At 57.2% G+C, this 17,046-nt stretch overlaps 1 protein-coding gene across 2 annotated transcripts in view; it reads right to left on the bottom strand.

The window, feature by feature from the left end:
• LOC139232658 (polyamine-transporting ATPase 13A3-like) overlaps positions 1–15,283 on the bottom strand; it is a 113,047-nt gene extending 97,764 nt beyond the window's left edge. For both annotated transcript variants that reach the window (XM_070863117.1, XM_070863118.1), the window contains exon 1: positions 15,112–15,283. The gene's annotated coding sequence lies outside the window, so the exon portion shown is untranslated. The remainder of the gene's footprint in view (positions 1–15,111) is intronic.
• Positions 15,284–17,046: the final 1,763 nt, after the last annotated feature.

The raw sequence follows: 17,046 nt of genomic DNA, 5'->3' as shown, positions 1-17,046 counted from the left end.
CGCTTTCATTTACATTTCATAGCAATGTCTGCGGGGCGACTGCAGTTACAGAAGGTCAGTCCAGTGTCTGTAGTTCCAGACGGGCGACTGGGCCCCGTCTGCAGTTCCAGACAGGCGTCTGTGCACCGTCTGTAGTTCCAGACAGGCGTCTGTGCACCGACTGTAGTTCCAGACAGGTGTCTGTGCACCGACTGTGGTTCGAGAGGGGCGTCTGTGCAGCGTCTGTAGTTCCAGACAAGCATGTGCACCGACTGTGGCTCGAGAGGGGCGTCTGTGTACCGTGTGTAGTTCCAGACAGGCGTCTGTGCACCGACTGTAGTTCCAGACAGGCGTGTGCACCGACTGTGGTTCGAGAGGGGCGTCTGTGCAGCGTCTGTAGTTCCAGGCAGGCGTGTGCACCGACTGTGGTTCGAGAGGGGCATCTGTGCACCGTCTGTAGTTCCAGACAGGCATCTGTGCACTGACTGTAGTTCCAGACAGGCGTCTGTGCACCGACTGTAGTTCCAGACAGGCGTCTGTGCACCGTCTGTAGTTCCAGACAGGCGTTTGTGCACCGACTGTAGTTCCAGACAGGTGTCTGTGCACCGACTGTGGTTCGAGAGGGGCGTCTGTGCAGCGTCTGGAGTTCCAGACAGGCATCTGGGCACCGTCTGCAGTTTCAGACAGGCGTTTGTGCACCGACTGTAGTTCCAGACAGGCGTGTGCACCGTCTGTAGTTCCAGACAGGCGTTTGTGCAACGACTGTAGTTCCAGACAGGTGTCTGTGCACCGACTGTGGTTCGAGAGGGGCGTCTGTGCTGCGTCTGGAGTTCCAGACAGGCATCTGGGCACCGTCTGCAGTTCCAGACAGGTGTCTTGCACCGACTGTGGCTCCAGACAGGCGTGTGCACCGACTGTGGTTCGAGAGGGGCGTCTGTGCAGTGTCTGTAGTTCCAGACAGGCATCCAGACACGGTTTGCAGTTCCAGACAGGCGTCTGTGCACCGACTGTGGCTCCAGGCGGGCATCTGGGCACCGTCTGCAGTCCCAGATAGGTGTCTGTGCTCCGACTGTGGTTCCAGGCGGGCGTCTGTGCAGTGTCTGCAGTTTCAGACAGGTGTCTGTGTTCCGACTGTGGCTCCAGACGGGCATCTGTGCAGTGTCTGCAATTCCAGACAGGCGTCCGGGCACGGTCTGCAGTTCCAGACAGGCGTCTGTGCACCGACTGTGGCTCCAGACAGGCGTGTGCACCGACTGTGGTTCGAGAGGGGCGTCTGTGCAGTGTCTGCAGTTCCAGACAGGCGTCCGGGCACGGTCTGCAGTTCAAGACAGATGTCTGTGCTCCGACTGTGGTTCCAGACAGGCGTCCGTGCAGCGTCTGTAATTCCAGACAGGCGTCCGTGCAGCGTCTGTAATTCCAGACAGGCGTCCGTGCAGCGTCTGTACTTCCATACATGCGTCCGTGCAGCGTCTGTACTTCCAGACAGGCGTCCGTGCAGCGTCTGTACTTCCAGACAGGCGTCCGTGCAGCGTCTGTAATTCCAGACAGGAGTCTGCGTACAGTGTCAGCTGTGGGTCAGTGGGCAGCACACTCGCCTCTGAGTCAGAAGGTTGTGGGTTCAAGTCCCTATCCAGGAATTTGAGCACATAAATCTAGGCTGACAATCCCAGTGCAGTGCTGAGGGAGCGCTGCACTGTCGGAGGTGCCGTCTTTCGGATGAGACGTTAAACCGAGGTCCTGTCTGCCCTCTCAGGTGGACGTACAAGATTCCTTGGCACTATTTCGAAGAAGAGAAGGGGAGATCTCCCTGGTGTCCTGGGGCCAATATTTAGCCCTCAATCAACATAACAAAAACAGATGATCTGGGTCATTATCACATTGCTGTTTGTGGGAGCTTGTTGTGCGTAAACTAGCTGCCGCGTTTCCCACATTACAACAGTGCCTGCACTCCAAAAGTACTTCATTGGCTGTAAAGCACTTTGAGAAGTCCGGTGGTCGTAAAAGGCGCTATATAAATACAAGTCTTTTTTCTTTCGAACTGTAATTGAGGGAGGTACGGTTACAGAGGCTAAAGTATCCACCGATTGTCAGTGTAGTTCCACAGACAGGCATAGAGTGGACAAGGGAGAACCAGTTGATGTGGTGTATTTGGACTTTCAGAAGGCTTTCGACAAGGTCCCACACAAGAGATTAATGTGCAAAGTTAAAGCACATGAGATTGGGGGTAGTGTGCGGACGTGGATGGAGAACTAGTTGTCAGACAGGAAGCAAAGAGTAGGAGTAAATGGGGACTTTTCAGAATGGCAGGCAGTGACTATTGGGGTACCGCAAGGTTCTGTGCTGGGGCCCCAGCTGTTTACATTGTACATTAATGATTTAGACGAGGGGATTAAATGTAGTATCTCCAAATTTGCGGATGACACTAAGTTGGGTGGCAATGTGAGCTGCGAGGAGGATGCTATGAGGCTGCAGAGTGACTTGGATAGGTTAGGTGAGTGGGCAAATGAATGGCAGATGAGTATAATGTGGATAAATGTGAGGTTATCCACTTTGGTGGTAAAAACAGAGAGACAGACTATTATCTGAATGGTGACAGATTAGGAAAAGGGGAGGTGCAACGAGACCTGGGTGTCGTGGTACATCAGTCATTGAAGGTTGGCATGCAGGTACAGCAGGCGGTTAGGAAAGCAAATGGCATGTTGGCCTTCATAGCGAGGGGATTTGAGTACAGGGGCAGGGAGGTGTTACTACAGTTGTACAGGGCCTTGGTGAGGCCACACCTGGAGTATTGTGTACAGTTTTGGTCTCCTAACTTGAGGAAGGACATTCTTGCTATTGAGGGAGTGCAGCGAAGGTTCACCAGACTGATTCCCGGGATGGCGGGACTGACCTATCAAGAAAGACTGGATCAACTGGGCTTGTATTCACTGGAGTTCAGAAGAATGAGAGGGGACCTCATAGACACGTTTAAAATTCTGACGGGTTTAGACAGGTTAGATGCAGGAAGAATGTTCCCAATGTTGGGGAAGTCCAGAACCAGGGGTCACAGTCTAAGGATAAGGGGTAAGCCATTTAGGACCGAGATGAGGAGAAACTTCTTCACCCAGAGAGTGGTGAACCTGTGGAATTCTCTACCACAGAAAGTTGTTGAGGCCAATTCACTAAATATATTCAAAAAGGAGTTAGATGAAGTCCTTAGTACTAGGGGGATCAAGGGGTATGGCAAGAAAGCAGGAAGGGGGTACTGAAGTTGCATGTTCAGCCATGAACTCATTGAATGGCGGTGCAGGCTAGAAGGGCCGAATGGCCTACTCCTGCACCTATTTTCTATGTTTCTATATGTGCTGAACATGGTTACTAAGGAATTCACCAGCACAGGGACACGGGGGTTGTGACTCCCGGCAATAGACATCCATGTCGTTAAACACCAACTAAACCCTCACACTGGGACTCCTGCCATACAGCTTATCCTTTAAACAAACAGACGGTTCCCCCATGTCGGCTACGCAAGGCGACAGAACAGTGAGAGAAAGCGGGGGCGGGGGAAAAAGACAAAGAAAGAAATAGAGAGAAAAGGACAGAGAGAGATAAAGAAATAAACTTGCATTTCTCAAGCGCCTTCCGGACATCCCAAAGCGCTTTATTGCATCGAAGCCTTTATCGCATAGAATGCAATAAAATTGTAATGTAGGAAATGAGGAAATCAATTTGCGCGCAGCAAGCTCCCACTAACAGCAATGCGATAATGACCAGGGTCATCGGTTTTTTAGTGATGTTGGTCGAGGGATAAATATTGGCCCCAGCACACCGGGGAGAGCTTCCCTGCTCTTCTTCGCAATAGTGGCCGTGGGATCATTTACGTCGACCCAAGAGAGCAGACGGGGCCTCGGTTTAACGTCTCACCTGAAAGATGGCACCTCCGACAGTGCATCGCTCCCTCAGTACTGCCCCTCCGACAGTGCATCGCTCCCTCAGTACTGCCCCTCCGACAGTGCGGCGCTCCTTCAGTACCGCCCCTCCGACAGTGCGGCGCTCCCTCAGCACTGCCCCTCCGACAGTGCGGCACTCCCTCAGTACTGCCCCTCCGACAGTGCGGCGCTCCCTCAGTACCGCCCCTCCGACAGTGCAGCTCCCTCAGTACTGCCCCTGCGACAGTGCAGCTCCCTCAGTACCGCCCCTCCGACAGTGCAGCTCCCTCAGTACTGCCCCTGCGACAGTGCGGCACTCCCTCAGTACTGCCCCTCCGACAGTGCGGCGCTCCCTCAGTACTGCCCCTGCGACAGTGCAGCTCCCTCAGTACCGCCCCTCCGACAGTGCGGCACTCCCTCAGTACTGCCTCGCCGACAGTGCAGCTCCCTCAGTACTGCCCCTCCGACAGTGTGGTGCTCCCTCAGTACTGTCCCTCCGACAGTGCAGCTCCCTCAGTACCGCACCTCCGACAGTGCGGCACTCCCTCAGTACTGTCCCTCCGACAGTGCAGCTCCCTCAGTACGCCCCTCCGACAGTGCGGCGCTCCCTCATTACTGCCCCTCCGACAGTGCGGCGCTCCCTCAGTACCGCCCCTCCGACAGCGCGGCGCTCCCTCAGTACCGCCCCTCCGACAGCGCGGCGCTCCCTCAGTACCGCCCCTCCGACAGCGCGGCACTCCCTCAGCACTGCGCCGGGAGTGCAGGCCGGGATTATGTGCTCGAGTCCCTGGAGTGGGGCCGCTTGACACCCAGCCAAGGCTGACCTGTGCTTAATTTGCCGCAGAACCTTTAATTAGCAATGCAGAAGTACACAGGAAGGAAATATTTCATAAGAACATACATAAGAAGATTTTTCTTGCCAGATTTGTCTGGTAGGGCAAAAGCAACCAAATCGACACAGATGATTGCAAAATTACACAGCTAGTCACAAAAGCAGCATTTACAGAACCCAAGCACGAGAACCTTAAGGGCAAAATTCTCTGTTGGATAGGTTCTGTATGCATTTGCAATTTTGATCAAAGCTGTGATAATTTTCCAGTTTAAGCAAAATGAGTCGAATTTATATACGGACGCTGCACAGTCCCAAGATCGGACCCGATGGCCATGGGTACCGTGTTGGATCACCACCTAAATTATCCCAGATTCCCTCGGCGTTGATCACTGGGGCCAGTCACAACTGGGGCTTTGCCTCCACGGATCAGGCTCCGCGGGACAGTGCGACATTCCCCCTTGTCCAGTGGTGTTGGGGCCCTCGCCCAGGTCAAAGGTTCGAGCCCCACACGTAATCCAGGCCCACACTCCCAGCGCAATGCCGAGGGAGCGCCGCACTGTCGGAGGCGCCGTCTTTCGGATGAGACCTTAAACCAAGGCCCCCCCGTCTGCCCTCTCGGATGGACATAAAAGATCCCACGGCCACTATTTTGAACAAGAGCTGGGGAGTTATCCCCAGTGTCCTGTGGCCGAGTTTATGCCTTAACCAGCATCACTAAAACAGATTACCTGGTCATTATCGCATCGCTGCCTGTGGGAGCTTACTGTGCGCAATTTTGTTTCCTGCAGTACAAGAGCGACTGCACTTTAGGGGGGAAAAAAAGTACTTCATTGGCTGTTAAGCGCTTCGGGACGTCCCGAGGTTGTGAAAGGCGCTATATAAATGCAAGTTCTTTCACATCATGGTTACAGCACAGAAGGAGGCCATTCGGCCCATCGAGCCCGTGCCAGCTCTCTGCAAGAGCACCTCAGCCAGTCCCACTTCCCCCCCCCCCGTCCTTTCCCCGTAGACCTGCTATTTTTCTTCCTTCAGGCACTTATCCAACTCCCTTTTGAAAGCCACGAGTCTGCCTCCACCACCCTCTCAGGCAGCGCGTTCCAGATCCTAACCACTCGCTGCGTAAAAAGGTTTGTCCTCGTGTTGCCTTTGGTTCTTCGGCCAATCGCCTTAAATCTGTGTCCTCTGGTTCCCGACCCTTCCACCAATGGGAACAGTTTCTCTCTCGGTCTACTCTGACCAGGCCCCTCCTGATTTTGAACACCTCGATCAAATCTCCTCTCAACCTTCTCTGCTCCGAGGAGAACAACCCCAGCAGGACTGACATATGAGGAAAGACTGGATTGACTGGGCTTATATTCACTGGAATTTAGAAGAATGAGAGGGGATCTCATAGAAACATATAAAATTCTGACGGGATTGGACAGGTTAGATGCGGGAAGAATGTTCCCGATGTTGGGAAAGTCCAGAGCCAGGGGTCACAGTCTAAGGATAAGGGGTAAGCCATTTAGGACCGAGATGAGGAGAAACTTCTTCACTCAGAGAATTGTGAACCTGTGGAATTCTCTACCGCAGAAAGTTGTTGAGGCCAGTTCATTAGATACATTCAAAAGTGAGTTAGATGTGGCCCTTACGGCTAAAGGGATCAAGGGGTATGGAGAGAAAGCAGGAATGAGGTACTGAGGTGAATGATCAGACATGATCTTATTGAATGGTGGTGCAGGCTCGAAGGGCCGAATGGCCTGCTCCTATGTTTCTCCGGTCTATCCACGCAACTGAAGTCTCTCAACTATATCCTCTGGTTAGCGACCCACCTGTCAGTGGAAATAGTTTCTTCTTATTTACTCTCAAAAGTGCTCAATAAAAAGGGGAAAAAAAGTGAATGCTGAAAATCTTTCTCTGCTGAGGGTGAGCTTGGGCTGTGACGCTCCCCCCGGTCGATCAACGCTCGCTGTCCGGCACCCGGGATCGGAGCCTTCAGGCTAAGGCGGGGAGAAACACTGGGAGCACGGGGGGGGTGGGGGGGGGGCAGTAGCAAAAGAACAGAGGCAGAAAAGGTAGTTAAGCGAAGCCATCACCGAAGAACTAGACAAGAGTTATTGCAATGCACCTACTAGCAGCCGAAAGGCACCCGGGTGGCCCTCTTGTTCGCTCGCTCCTTCTCCCACACTGAAAGCCAGCAGCGAACAATCTTGTGGCTCCCCGCACAATTACAGGAGATGCCCAAACAATGCACAGGGCGGGCGGCCCCTGCACGACAATAAGGCCTTTAGGGAAAAAAAAGCCTTTTCCTGCAACCACTTCCTTGGAAACACGCGGCCATTTTATCAATTCCTCCAAAAATCCCGAGCTTTCTTTGTTGCATGAGTTGCTGTTTTATTTTAATGTTAAGCGCCAGCCCTCGGGCAGCGAACACAATGCGGGCGAGCGGCTATTGGAGTCGCCGGGGTCAAGCTAGATCAGAGCAGAGATTGAGTAGATTGGGCCTGTACTCTCTGGAGTTGAGAAGAATAAGAGGTGATCTCATTGGTTCCGAGGGGGGATTGATGGAGTCGATGCTGAGAGGTCGTTTCCCCCCCCCCCCCCCCCCCCCCCCGGGTTGGGGAGTCTAGAACCAGGGGTCACACAGTCTCAGGATAAGGGGGGGGGGGCGGCCATTTAGGACTGAGATGAGGAGGAATTTCTTCACTCAGAGGGTGGTGAATCTTTGGAATTCTCTGCCCCAGAGGGCTGTGGAGGCTCAGTATCTTCAAGACTGAGATCGATAGATTCTTGGGGAGCAAGGGAATCGAGGGATATGGGGATCGGGCGGGAAAGTGGAGTTGAGGTGGAAGATCAGCCGTGATCTCATTGAATGGCGGAGCAGGCTCGAGGGGTCGCTTGGTCAACTCCCGTTCCTCTGTTCTTCTGTCAGTGGGGAAGGGGTGAGATTCGAGAACGGCAACAAAGGGTAGTGGGGAGAGGCGGTTTGTTTCGTAGCAGGGGGGGGGGGTTTCTGGAACCCCCCTCCAGGCCGCCCCACAGAAAAGCTGGAGATAGCTGTCTTGCCCGGGGAAGCCATTTTGTCGTGCGCGAGCTCGGACGGCAACTCCTGCCGGGCTGTTCCACCGGGAGTGGCACCACAAGTTGAACTCGAACTGAGGCGCATGCCCGGCTTCCGAAGGGGTGGTGGGGGGTCGCTGAATCGTGATCAGGAACGGGAAATCCACGCACGCTCCCTGAGGCCAGGGATGCCGAGGCAAGCTAGAGTGCCTCTAGATTCACCTCTCCCTCCCTCCCGCTCAGCTCACACATGTCCTGCATGCTTGGCGGTGATTAAGGCTCCCGGTCCTTTTGCTCCATTTTCTAAAAAGGTGAGGGGAAACCTCTTCACTCGGAGGGTGGTGAACCTTTGGAATTCTCTGCCCCAGAGGGCTGTGGAGGCTCAATATATTCAAGACTGAGATCGGTAGATTCTTGGGGAGCAAGGGAATTGAGGGATAAGGGGATCGGGCTCCCAAAGCAAGCGCGCCACTCAGGACTCCTTCACGGCAAGCGAGCCAAAGGCGGGCAGAGGAAAGCCTCAAAGCCTCCCTGATAAAGTGCAACATCCCCACCGACACCTGGGAGTCCCTGGCCCAAGGCCACCCTAAGTGGGGGAAGTGCATCCGGGAGGGCGCTGAGCACCTCGAGTCTCGCCTCAGGTCGTCCCAAAGCACTTTACAGCCAATGAACAACAATGACAACTTACATTTATATAGCACCTTTAACATAGTACAATGTCCCAAGGCGCTTCACAAGAGCGTTACCAAATAAAGTGTAACACCAAGCTCAAGGTCTACAGGGCTGCAGTGATACCCGCCCTCCTGTATGGCTCAGAGACATGGACCATGTACAGTAGACATCTCAAGTCGCTGGAGATATATCACCAATGATGTCTCCGCAAGATCCTGCAAATCCCCTGGGAGGACAGACGCACCAATGTTAGCGTCCTCGACCAGGCCAACATCCCCAGCATCGAAGCACTGACCACACTCGACCAGCTCCGCTGGGCGGCCCACATTGTCCGCATGCCCCGACACGAGGCTCCCAAAGCAAGCGCTCTACTCGGAACTCCTTCACGGCAAGCGAGCCAAAGCTGGGCAGAGGAAACGTTTCAAGGACACCCTCAAAGCCTCCCTGATAAAGTGCAACATCCCCACCGACACCTGGGAGTCCCTGGCCAAAGACCAGTCCGTCCTAAGTGGAGGAAGAGCATCCGGGAGGGCGCTGAGCACCTCGAGTTTCATCGCCGAGAGCACACAGAAACCAAGCGCAGGCAGCGGAAGGAGCGTGCGGCAAACCAGTCCCACCCTCCCTTTCCTCAACGACTATCTTCCCCACCTGTGACAGGGACTGTGGTTCACATATTGGACTGTTCAGCCACCAAAGAACTTACTTCAGGAGTGGAAGCAAGTCTTCCTCGATTCCGAGGGACTGCCTATAATGATGATGATGAACACCGGGCTACATAAGGAGATACAGACTGAACCTCCCTTATCCAGAATTCCCTTTTCCAGAACCACCCCTCGCCCGGAACCATTCCCGGCCACCAGGTGGCGCTTGCGCAGAACTCCGACATGAACCAATTGAAGTCCTTCCTCGCTGCCGACTCCTGCAATCGCTGGCCTGACCCGTCGATCCCTCGATCCACCGCTCCCCCCACCCCCCCACCCGCCATGATCTCTCTGCCGCACTCCCAGCCCCAAACCAGCCAACCCCGATATCTCCTTGTTCAATATCTGTACTATCCAATTAAACGTGACCACCCCTCGTCCAGGAAAATTCCTTATCCGGAACAGGCCGGGTCCCCAGGGTTCCGGATAAGGGAGCTTCAACCTGCTTGGTCAAAGAGGTTTTAAGGAGCGTCTTAAAAGGAGGAAAGAGAGGTAGAGAGGTGGAGACGTTTAGGGAGGGAGTTCCAGAACTTAGGTCCTCGGCATCTGAAGACACAGCCACCAATGATTAAGCGATTATAATCAGGTATGCTCAAGAGTACAGATGGGGGCGGGGGGGGGGGGGATAGTTTATGGGGCTAGAGGAGATTACAGAGATAGGGAGGGGGTGAGGCCATGGAGGGATTTGAAAAGGATTTTAAAATTGAGCTGTTGCTTAACCAGAAGCCAAGGTAGGTCAGCGAGCACAGGGGGTGATGGGTGAGCGGGACTTGGAGCGAGTTAGGACACGGGCAGCCGAGTTTTGGATGACCTCAAGTTTATGTAAGGTAGAATGTGGGAGGCCAGCCAGGAGTGGTTGAAGTACTTTTTGAAGTGTAGTCACTGTTGTAATGTGGGAACCAGCACTATGATGATGACCAGAAAATCTGTTTTAGTGATGTTGGTTGAGGGATAAATATTGGCCCTAGGGGAGAACTCCCCTGCACTTTTTTTACATCCACCCGAGAGGGCAGACGGGGGCCTCGGTTTACCATCTCGTCCGAAAGACGGCACTTCCGACAGCGCGGCGCTCCCTCAGCACTGGCACCAGGAGTGACGGCCTGGATTGTGTGCTCAAGTCCCTGCGGGGGGGTGGGATTCGAAACCACAACCCGGTGTGACACGTCACTGGAGTGTGACCGCACGTAAACACATTTACACACAGAGATAAACTAGGAAATGTCGGCACTGAATCCAACATGCTTCACGCTTTGTGGCAACCAGTTATTTGATTAATTGCCAGCCAGCAGCTGGAGGGAATCAGCCAACGGCCGTTATCAAAAGAAGAAAGGGGAGAGATCAGAATAATATTTTTTTTTATAAGTGTAGCGGGATGTGCGGATGTGGAATATCGGACCAGAAACAGTGCGGCAAGCAGAATTCAGCAGCTTTCAAAAGAGAAGTGGGAAAATATGTCAAATAACGGTTCTGGAGGGAAATGGCAGGGGAATGGGATTGTGGGCAGGGCTATTTAATCCCAAGGCATTATGTCGAAGAAGTGCTGTGCCCGGTGTCCTGGGGCCAATATTTAACCCTCGGCCAACACCACTGAAAATAAAACCCAGACTAACTGGTCACCATCAAGCTGCTGGCGGTGGGATCTCACTGTATGCAAAATTGGCTGCCACATTGGCTACATGTCAGTGTCAGCCGTGACTCAGTGGGCAGCACTCTCTCTCTCACGCGCCTCTGAGTCAGACGGTTATGATTCGAGTCCCACTCCAGGGACTTGAGCACATAAATCCAGGCTGACACTCCCAGTGCAGTGCTGAGGGAGCGCCGCACTGTCGGAGTGGCGGTGCTGAGGGAGCGCCGCACTGTCGGAGGGGCGGTGCTGAGGGAGTGCCGCACTGTAGGAGGGGCAGTACTGAGGGAGCACAACACTGTCGGAGGGGCGGTGCTGAGGGAGCGCCGCACTGTCGGAGGGGCGGTGCTGAGGGAGCGCCGCACTGTCGGAGGGGCGGTGCTGAGGGAGCGCCGCACTGTCGGAAGGGCGGTGCTGAGGGAGCGCCGCATTGTCGGAGGGGCAGTGCTGAGGGAGCGCCGCACTGTCGGAGGGGCGGTGCTGAGGGAGCGCCGCATTGTCGGAGGGGCGGTGCTGAGGGAGCGCCGCACTGTCGGAGGGGTGGTGCTGAGGGAGCGCCGCACTGTCGGAAGGGCGGTGCTGAGGGAGCGCCGCATTGTCGGAGGGGCGGTGCTGAGGGAGCGCCCCACTGTCGGAGGGGCGGTGCTGAGGGAGCGCCCCACTGTCGGAGGGGCAGTGCTGAGGGAGTGCCGCACTGTCGGAGGGGCAGTACTGAGGGAGCGCCCCACTGTCGGAGGGGAGGTGCTGAGGGAGCGCCGCAATGTCGGAGATGCCGTCTTTCGGATGCAACGTTAAACCAAGGCCCTCGTCTGCGCTCTCAGGTGGATGTAAAAGATCCCAGGGCACTATTTCAAAGAAGAGCAGGGGGAGTTATCCTGGTGTCCTGGAGCCAATATTTATCCCCAATCAACATAACAAAAAAACTGTTTATCTGCTCATTACCACATTGCTGTTTGTGGGAGCTTGCTGTGCACAAATGTGCTGCCGCGTTTCCCATGTTACAGCAGTGACTACACTCCAAGAAGTGCTTCATTGGCTGTAAAGCGCTTTGTGACGTCCAGTGGTCGTGAAAGGCGCTATAGAAATGCAAGGCTTTCTTTTTTCTTTCAAAAAGTACTTGGTTGGCTGTGAAGTACTTGGTTGTGAAATGCAAGTTCTTTGCTTTCGGGGTGCTGGCACTGCCCCGATGGGCTGAACGGCCTCCGTCTGTGCGACAAGGCGCTCAGAAATGGTTGCCCACGTCGCTGGCAGACTGACACCTGCCAGATAAAAGCAGATGGCTATTTGAGCCCTTGCTGTGGGTAAGTCATAATCCCCCTGGTGACGAGTCTGGTTCGAGTTCCCCAGGGAGTCTGGGTGGAATTTCCCGGCATTTTTCCTGAATGAGTTACAGGTTCCTCTTCTTCCCACTGCCCCCCCCCCACCCCCATCCTTCCTCTCCATCCCAGGAGACTGCTTAGTTAAGGGGCGGGTTTAACGGCGAGCGAGTTTTGCACATTTGACTGCCTGGGGCAGACTGTGCTGGATGACACAATTTAGTCCACATTTCACATATTAAAATTCTCACCCTTGTTTTCAAATCCCTCCTTGCCTCGCCCCCCTCCCTATCTCTCCAAAACTCGGCTGCCCCCATGTCCTAACTCGCACCACATCCCTCTCACCCATCACTCCCTGTGCTCGCTGGCCCGTGTCCTAACTCGCACCAAGTTCCTCTCACCCATCACCCCTTGTGCTCGCTGCCCCGTGTCCTAACTCGCACCAAGTCCCTCTCACCCATCACCCCCTGTGCTCGCTGCCCCCGTGTCCTAACTCGCACCAAGTCCCTCTCACCCATCACCCCCTGTGCTCGCTGCCCCCGTGTCTTAACTTGCACCAAGTTCCGCTCACCCATCACCCCCTGTGCTCGCTGACCTACATTGGCTCCCGGTTAATCAACACCTCGATTTCAAAATTCTCATCCTTGGTTACAAATCCCTCCATGGCCCTCGTCCCCTCCCTATCTCTGTAATCTCCTCCAGCCCCACAACCCCCCGAGATGTCTGCGCTCCTCTAATTCTGCCCTCCTGACCATCCCTGATTGTAATCGCTCCACCATCGGTGGCCGTGCCTTCTGTGGCCTGGTCCCCAAGCTCTTGAACTCCCTCCCTAAACCTCTCCGCCTCTCGTTCCTCCTTCAGGGTGCTCCTTAAAACCGACCTCTTCACCTGCCCTAATTTCTACTTATGCGGCTCGGTGTCAAATTTTTTGTCTCATAATACTCCTGTGAAGCGCTTTGGGACATTACATTAAAGGCGCTATATAAATACAAGTGGCTGTTGTATCTGGCTCAGTGTCAAATTCTGTTTGGTAACGCTTCTAGAAACGTTTTATGACCTTAAATGGCACTATATAAAAGTGAGTTATTATATTACTACACATCAAGCCGATTTAAAATGCCCCCGAGCTCAATGACAGACTGTATGGTAGATGCGCTGTGTTCTGGGGAACCCCAAGCTGTCCTGGGGGAGGTGTGACCCACCACCCGGCAGAGGAGCTCTGTCCTGGCAGGAATATCTTCCATCCGACAACAGCTCCTGCATGAAAAGGAACTCCTTCACAAACCCAATGATTGCCACGCAGCGAGGGGTCAGTGACTGGGGGTTTATATTCACAGTCACATACCGAGATTACTACAGCGAGCAGCAAGGGAGGAGGGGGGGGGTTTCGGTGAATGCAGGACAAGGGGGAGCAGGAATCGGAGGGAGTGCAGAACTGGGGGGGGGGGGGCGGGGTGGAATGATCAGGGAGAAGTGGGGGAGGGAAATAGGGAGAAATGATGGATCGGGGATGGGGGAACAAGGGATCGAGGGATGGGGGAATGGAGATCGGGGATCGGGGAATAGGGATCGGGAAATGGGGGAGGGATCGAGGGATGGGCGAATGGGGATCAGGGAATGGAGATCGGGGAATGGGGATCGTGGAATGGGGATCGGGAAATGGGGGAATGGGGATCGGGGAATGGGGCTCAGGGAATGGGGATCGGGGAATGGGGATCGGGGGAATGGGGATCGGGGAATGGGGATCGGGAAATGGGGGAATGGGGCTCAGGGAATGGGGATCGGGGGAATGGGGGTCGGGGGAATGGGGATCGAGGAATGGGGATCGGGGAATGGGGGAATGGGGATCGGGGGAATGGGGATCGGGGAATGGGGATCGGGGGAATGGAGGAATGGGGTTCGGGGGAATGGAGGAATGGTGTTCGGGGAATGGAGGAATGGGGATCGGGGAATGGGGATCGGGGAATGGAGTTCGGGGAATGGAGGAATGGGGATCGGGGAATGGGGATCGGGGAATGGGGATCAGGGGAATGGGGATCAGGGAAATGGAGGAATGGGGATCAGGGGAATGGAGGAATGGGGATCGGGGAATGGGGATCGGGGAATGGGGATCGGGGAATGGGGATCAGGGGAATGGGGATCAGGGAAATGGAGGAATGGGGATCGGGGAATGGGGATCAGGGGAATGGGGATCGGGGAATGGGGATCGGGGGAATGGGGATCGGGAATGGAGATCGGGGAATGGGGATCGGGGAATGGAGGAATGGGGATCGGGGAATGGGGATCGGGGAATGGAGGAATGGGGATCGGGGAATGGAGGAATGGGGATCGGGGAATGGGGATCGGGGAATGGAGGAATGGGGATCGGGGAATGGAGGAATGGGGATCGGGGGAATGGGGATCGGGGAATGGGGATCGGGGGAATAGGGATCGGGGGAATAGGGATCGGGGAATGGGGATCGGGGGAATGGGGATCGGGGAATGGGAGAATGGGGATCGGGGAATGGGGATCGGGGAATGGGGATCGGGGGAATGGGGATCGGGATTGGAGGAATGGGGATCGGGGAATGGGGATCGGGGAATGGAGGAATGGGGATCGGGGAATGGGGATCGGGGAATGGAGGAATGGGGATCGGGGAATGGGGTTCGGGGAATGGGGATCGGGGGAATAGGGATCGGGGGAATAGGGATCGGGGAATGGGGATCGGGGGAATGGGGGAATGGGGATCGAGGGAATGGGGATCGGGGAATGGGGGAATGGGGATCGGGGGAATGGGGATCGGGGAATGGGGATCGGGGGAATAGGGATCGGGGGAATAGGGATCGGGGAATGGGGGAATGGGGATCGGGGAATGGGGGAATGGGGATCGGGGGAATGGGGGAATGGGGATCGGGGAATCGGGGAATAGGGATCGGGGAATGGGGATCGGGGAATGGGGTGCCGGGAGCGGGGTTTGGGGAGCGGTGTGAGCCGGGTTTGCGGGGTTTGGCGGATGAGGCGGTGTAGGCCCCGCGGCCCCGGCCTCACTCACTCACTCACCCGGGTGAAGCTCCACATCACATGGCATAGAGCGGCCCCACAGCGCGACGGCGGCTCCCGGCTCCCGCTCTGCTCCCCGGCTCCTGTCACAGGGCTCCGGTCCCGGCTTCTGTCAGCCGCTTCACTCTCGCAGCCTCCCGCTCCCGCTGTGTGCGCCTGGAATCACCCAGTGCCATCAGGCCCCGCCCCCTGGTAACCCCAGCCCCGCCCCCTGGTAACCCCAGCTCCGCCTCCTGGTAAACCCAGCCCCGCCCCCTGGTAACCCCAGCCCCACCCCCAGGTAAACCCAGCCCCGCCCCCTGGTAAACCCAGCCCCGCCCCCTGGTAACCCCAGCCCCGCCCCCTGGTAAACCCAGCCCCACCCCCTGGTAACCCCAGCCACACCCCCAGGTAAACCCAGCCCCACCCCCAGGTAACCCCAGCCCCGCCCCCTGGTAACCCCAGCCCCGCCCCCTGGTAAACCCAGCACCGCCCCCAGGTGACCCCAGCCCCGCCCCCTGGTAAACCCAGCCCCACCCCCAGGTAACCCCAGCCCCGCCCCCTGGTAACCCCAGCCCCACCCCCTGGTAAACCCAGCCCCACCCCCTGGTAAACCCAGCCCCGCCCCCAGGTAACCCCAGCCCCACCCCCTGGTAACCCCAGCCCCGCCCCCTGGTAAATCCAGCCCCACCCCCAGGTAACCCCAGCCCCGCCCCCTGGTAAACCCAGCCCCACCCCCTGGTAAACCCAGCCCCGCCCCCTGGTAAACCCAGCCCCGCCCCCAGGTAACCCCAGCCCCGCCCCCTGGTAAACCCAGCCCCACCCCCTGGTAACCCCAGCCCCGCCCCCTGGTAACCCCAGCCCCGCCCCCTGGTAACCCCAGCCCCACCCCCTGGTAAACCCAGCCCCGCCCCCAGGTAACCCCAGCCCCGCCCCCTGGTAACCCCAGCCCCGCCCCCTGGTAAACCCAGCCCCGCCCCCTGGTAAACCCAGCCCCACCCCCAGGTAACCCCTGCCCCGCCCCCTGGTAAACCCAGCCCCGCCCCCTGGTAAACCCAGCCCCGCCCCCAGGTAACCCCTGCCCCGCCCCCTGGTAATCCCTGCCCCACCCCCTGGTAAACCCAGCCCCACCCCCTGGTAAACCCAGCCCCACCCCCAGGTAACCCCTGCCCCGCCCCCTGGTAAACCCAGCCCCACCCCCTGGTAAACCCAGCCCCACCCCCTGGTAAACCCAGCCCCGCCCCCAGGTAACCCCTGCCCCGCCCCCTGGTAAACCCAGCCCCACCCCCAGGTAAACCCAGCTCCGCCCCCTGGTAAACCCAGCCCCACCCCCTGGTAAACCCAGCCCCACCCCCAGGTAACCCCTGCCCTGCCCCCTGGTAAACCCAGCCCCGCCCCCAGGTAACCCCTGCCCCGCCCACTGGTAAACCCAGCCCCGCCCCCAGGTAACCCCAGCCCCCCCCCCGGTAAACCCAGCTCCGCCCCCTGACAACCCAGCCCCGCCCCTGGTAACCCCAGCTCCACCCCCAGGTAACCCCAGTTCCGACCCCAGCCCCGCCCCCTGGTAACCCCAGCCCCGCCCCCTGACAACCCAGCCCCGCCCTTGGTAACCCCAGCCCCACCCCCTGGTAACCCCAGCCCCGCCCCCTGGTAACCCCAGCCCCACCCCCAGGTAAACCCAGCCCCACCCCCTGGTAACCCCAGCCCCGCCCCCTGGTAAACCCAGCCCCACCCCCAGGTAACCCCAGCCCCGCCCCCTGGTAAACCCAGCCCCACCCCCTGGTAACCCCAGCCCCGCCCCCTGGTAAACCTAGCCCCGCCCCCTGGTAAACCCAGCCCCGCCCCCAGGTAACCCCAGCCCCGCCCCCTGGTAAACCCAGCCCCACCCCCTGGTAACCCCAGCCCCGCCCCCTGGTAACCCCAGCCCCGCCCCCTGGTAAACCCAGCCCCGCCCCC

This window comes from Pristiophorus japonicus, chromosome 20 (assembly GCF_044704955.1).
Source record: "Pristiophorus japonicus isolate sPriJap1 chromosome 20, sPriJap1.hap1, whole genome shotgun sequence".
NCBI classification, from domain to species: Eukaryota; Metazoa; Chordata; class Chondrichthyes; family Pristiophoridae; genus Pristiophorus; species Pristiophorus japonicus.
Note: the sequence above shows the minus strand (reverse complement) of the source record. Positions and strands in the feature narration are given on the sequence as shown.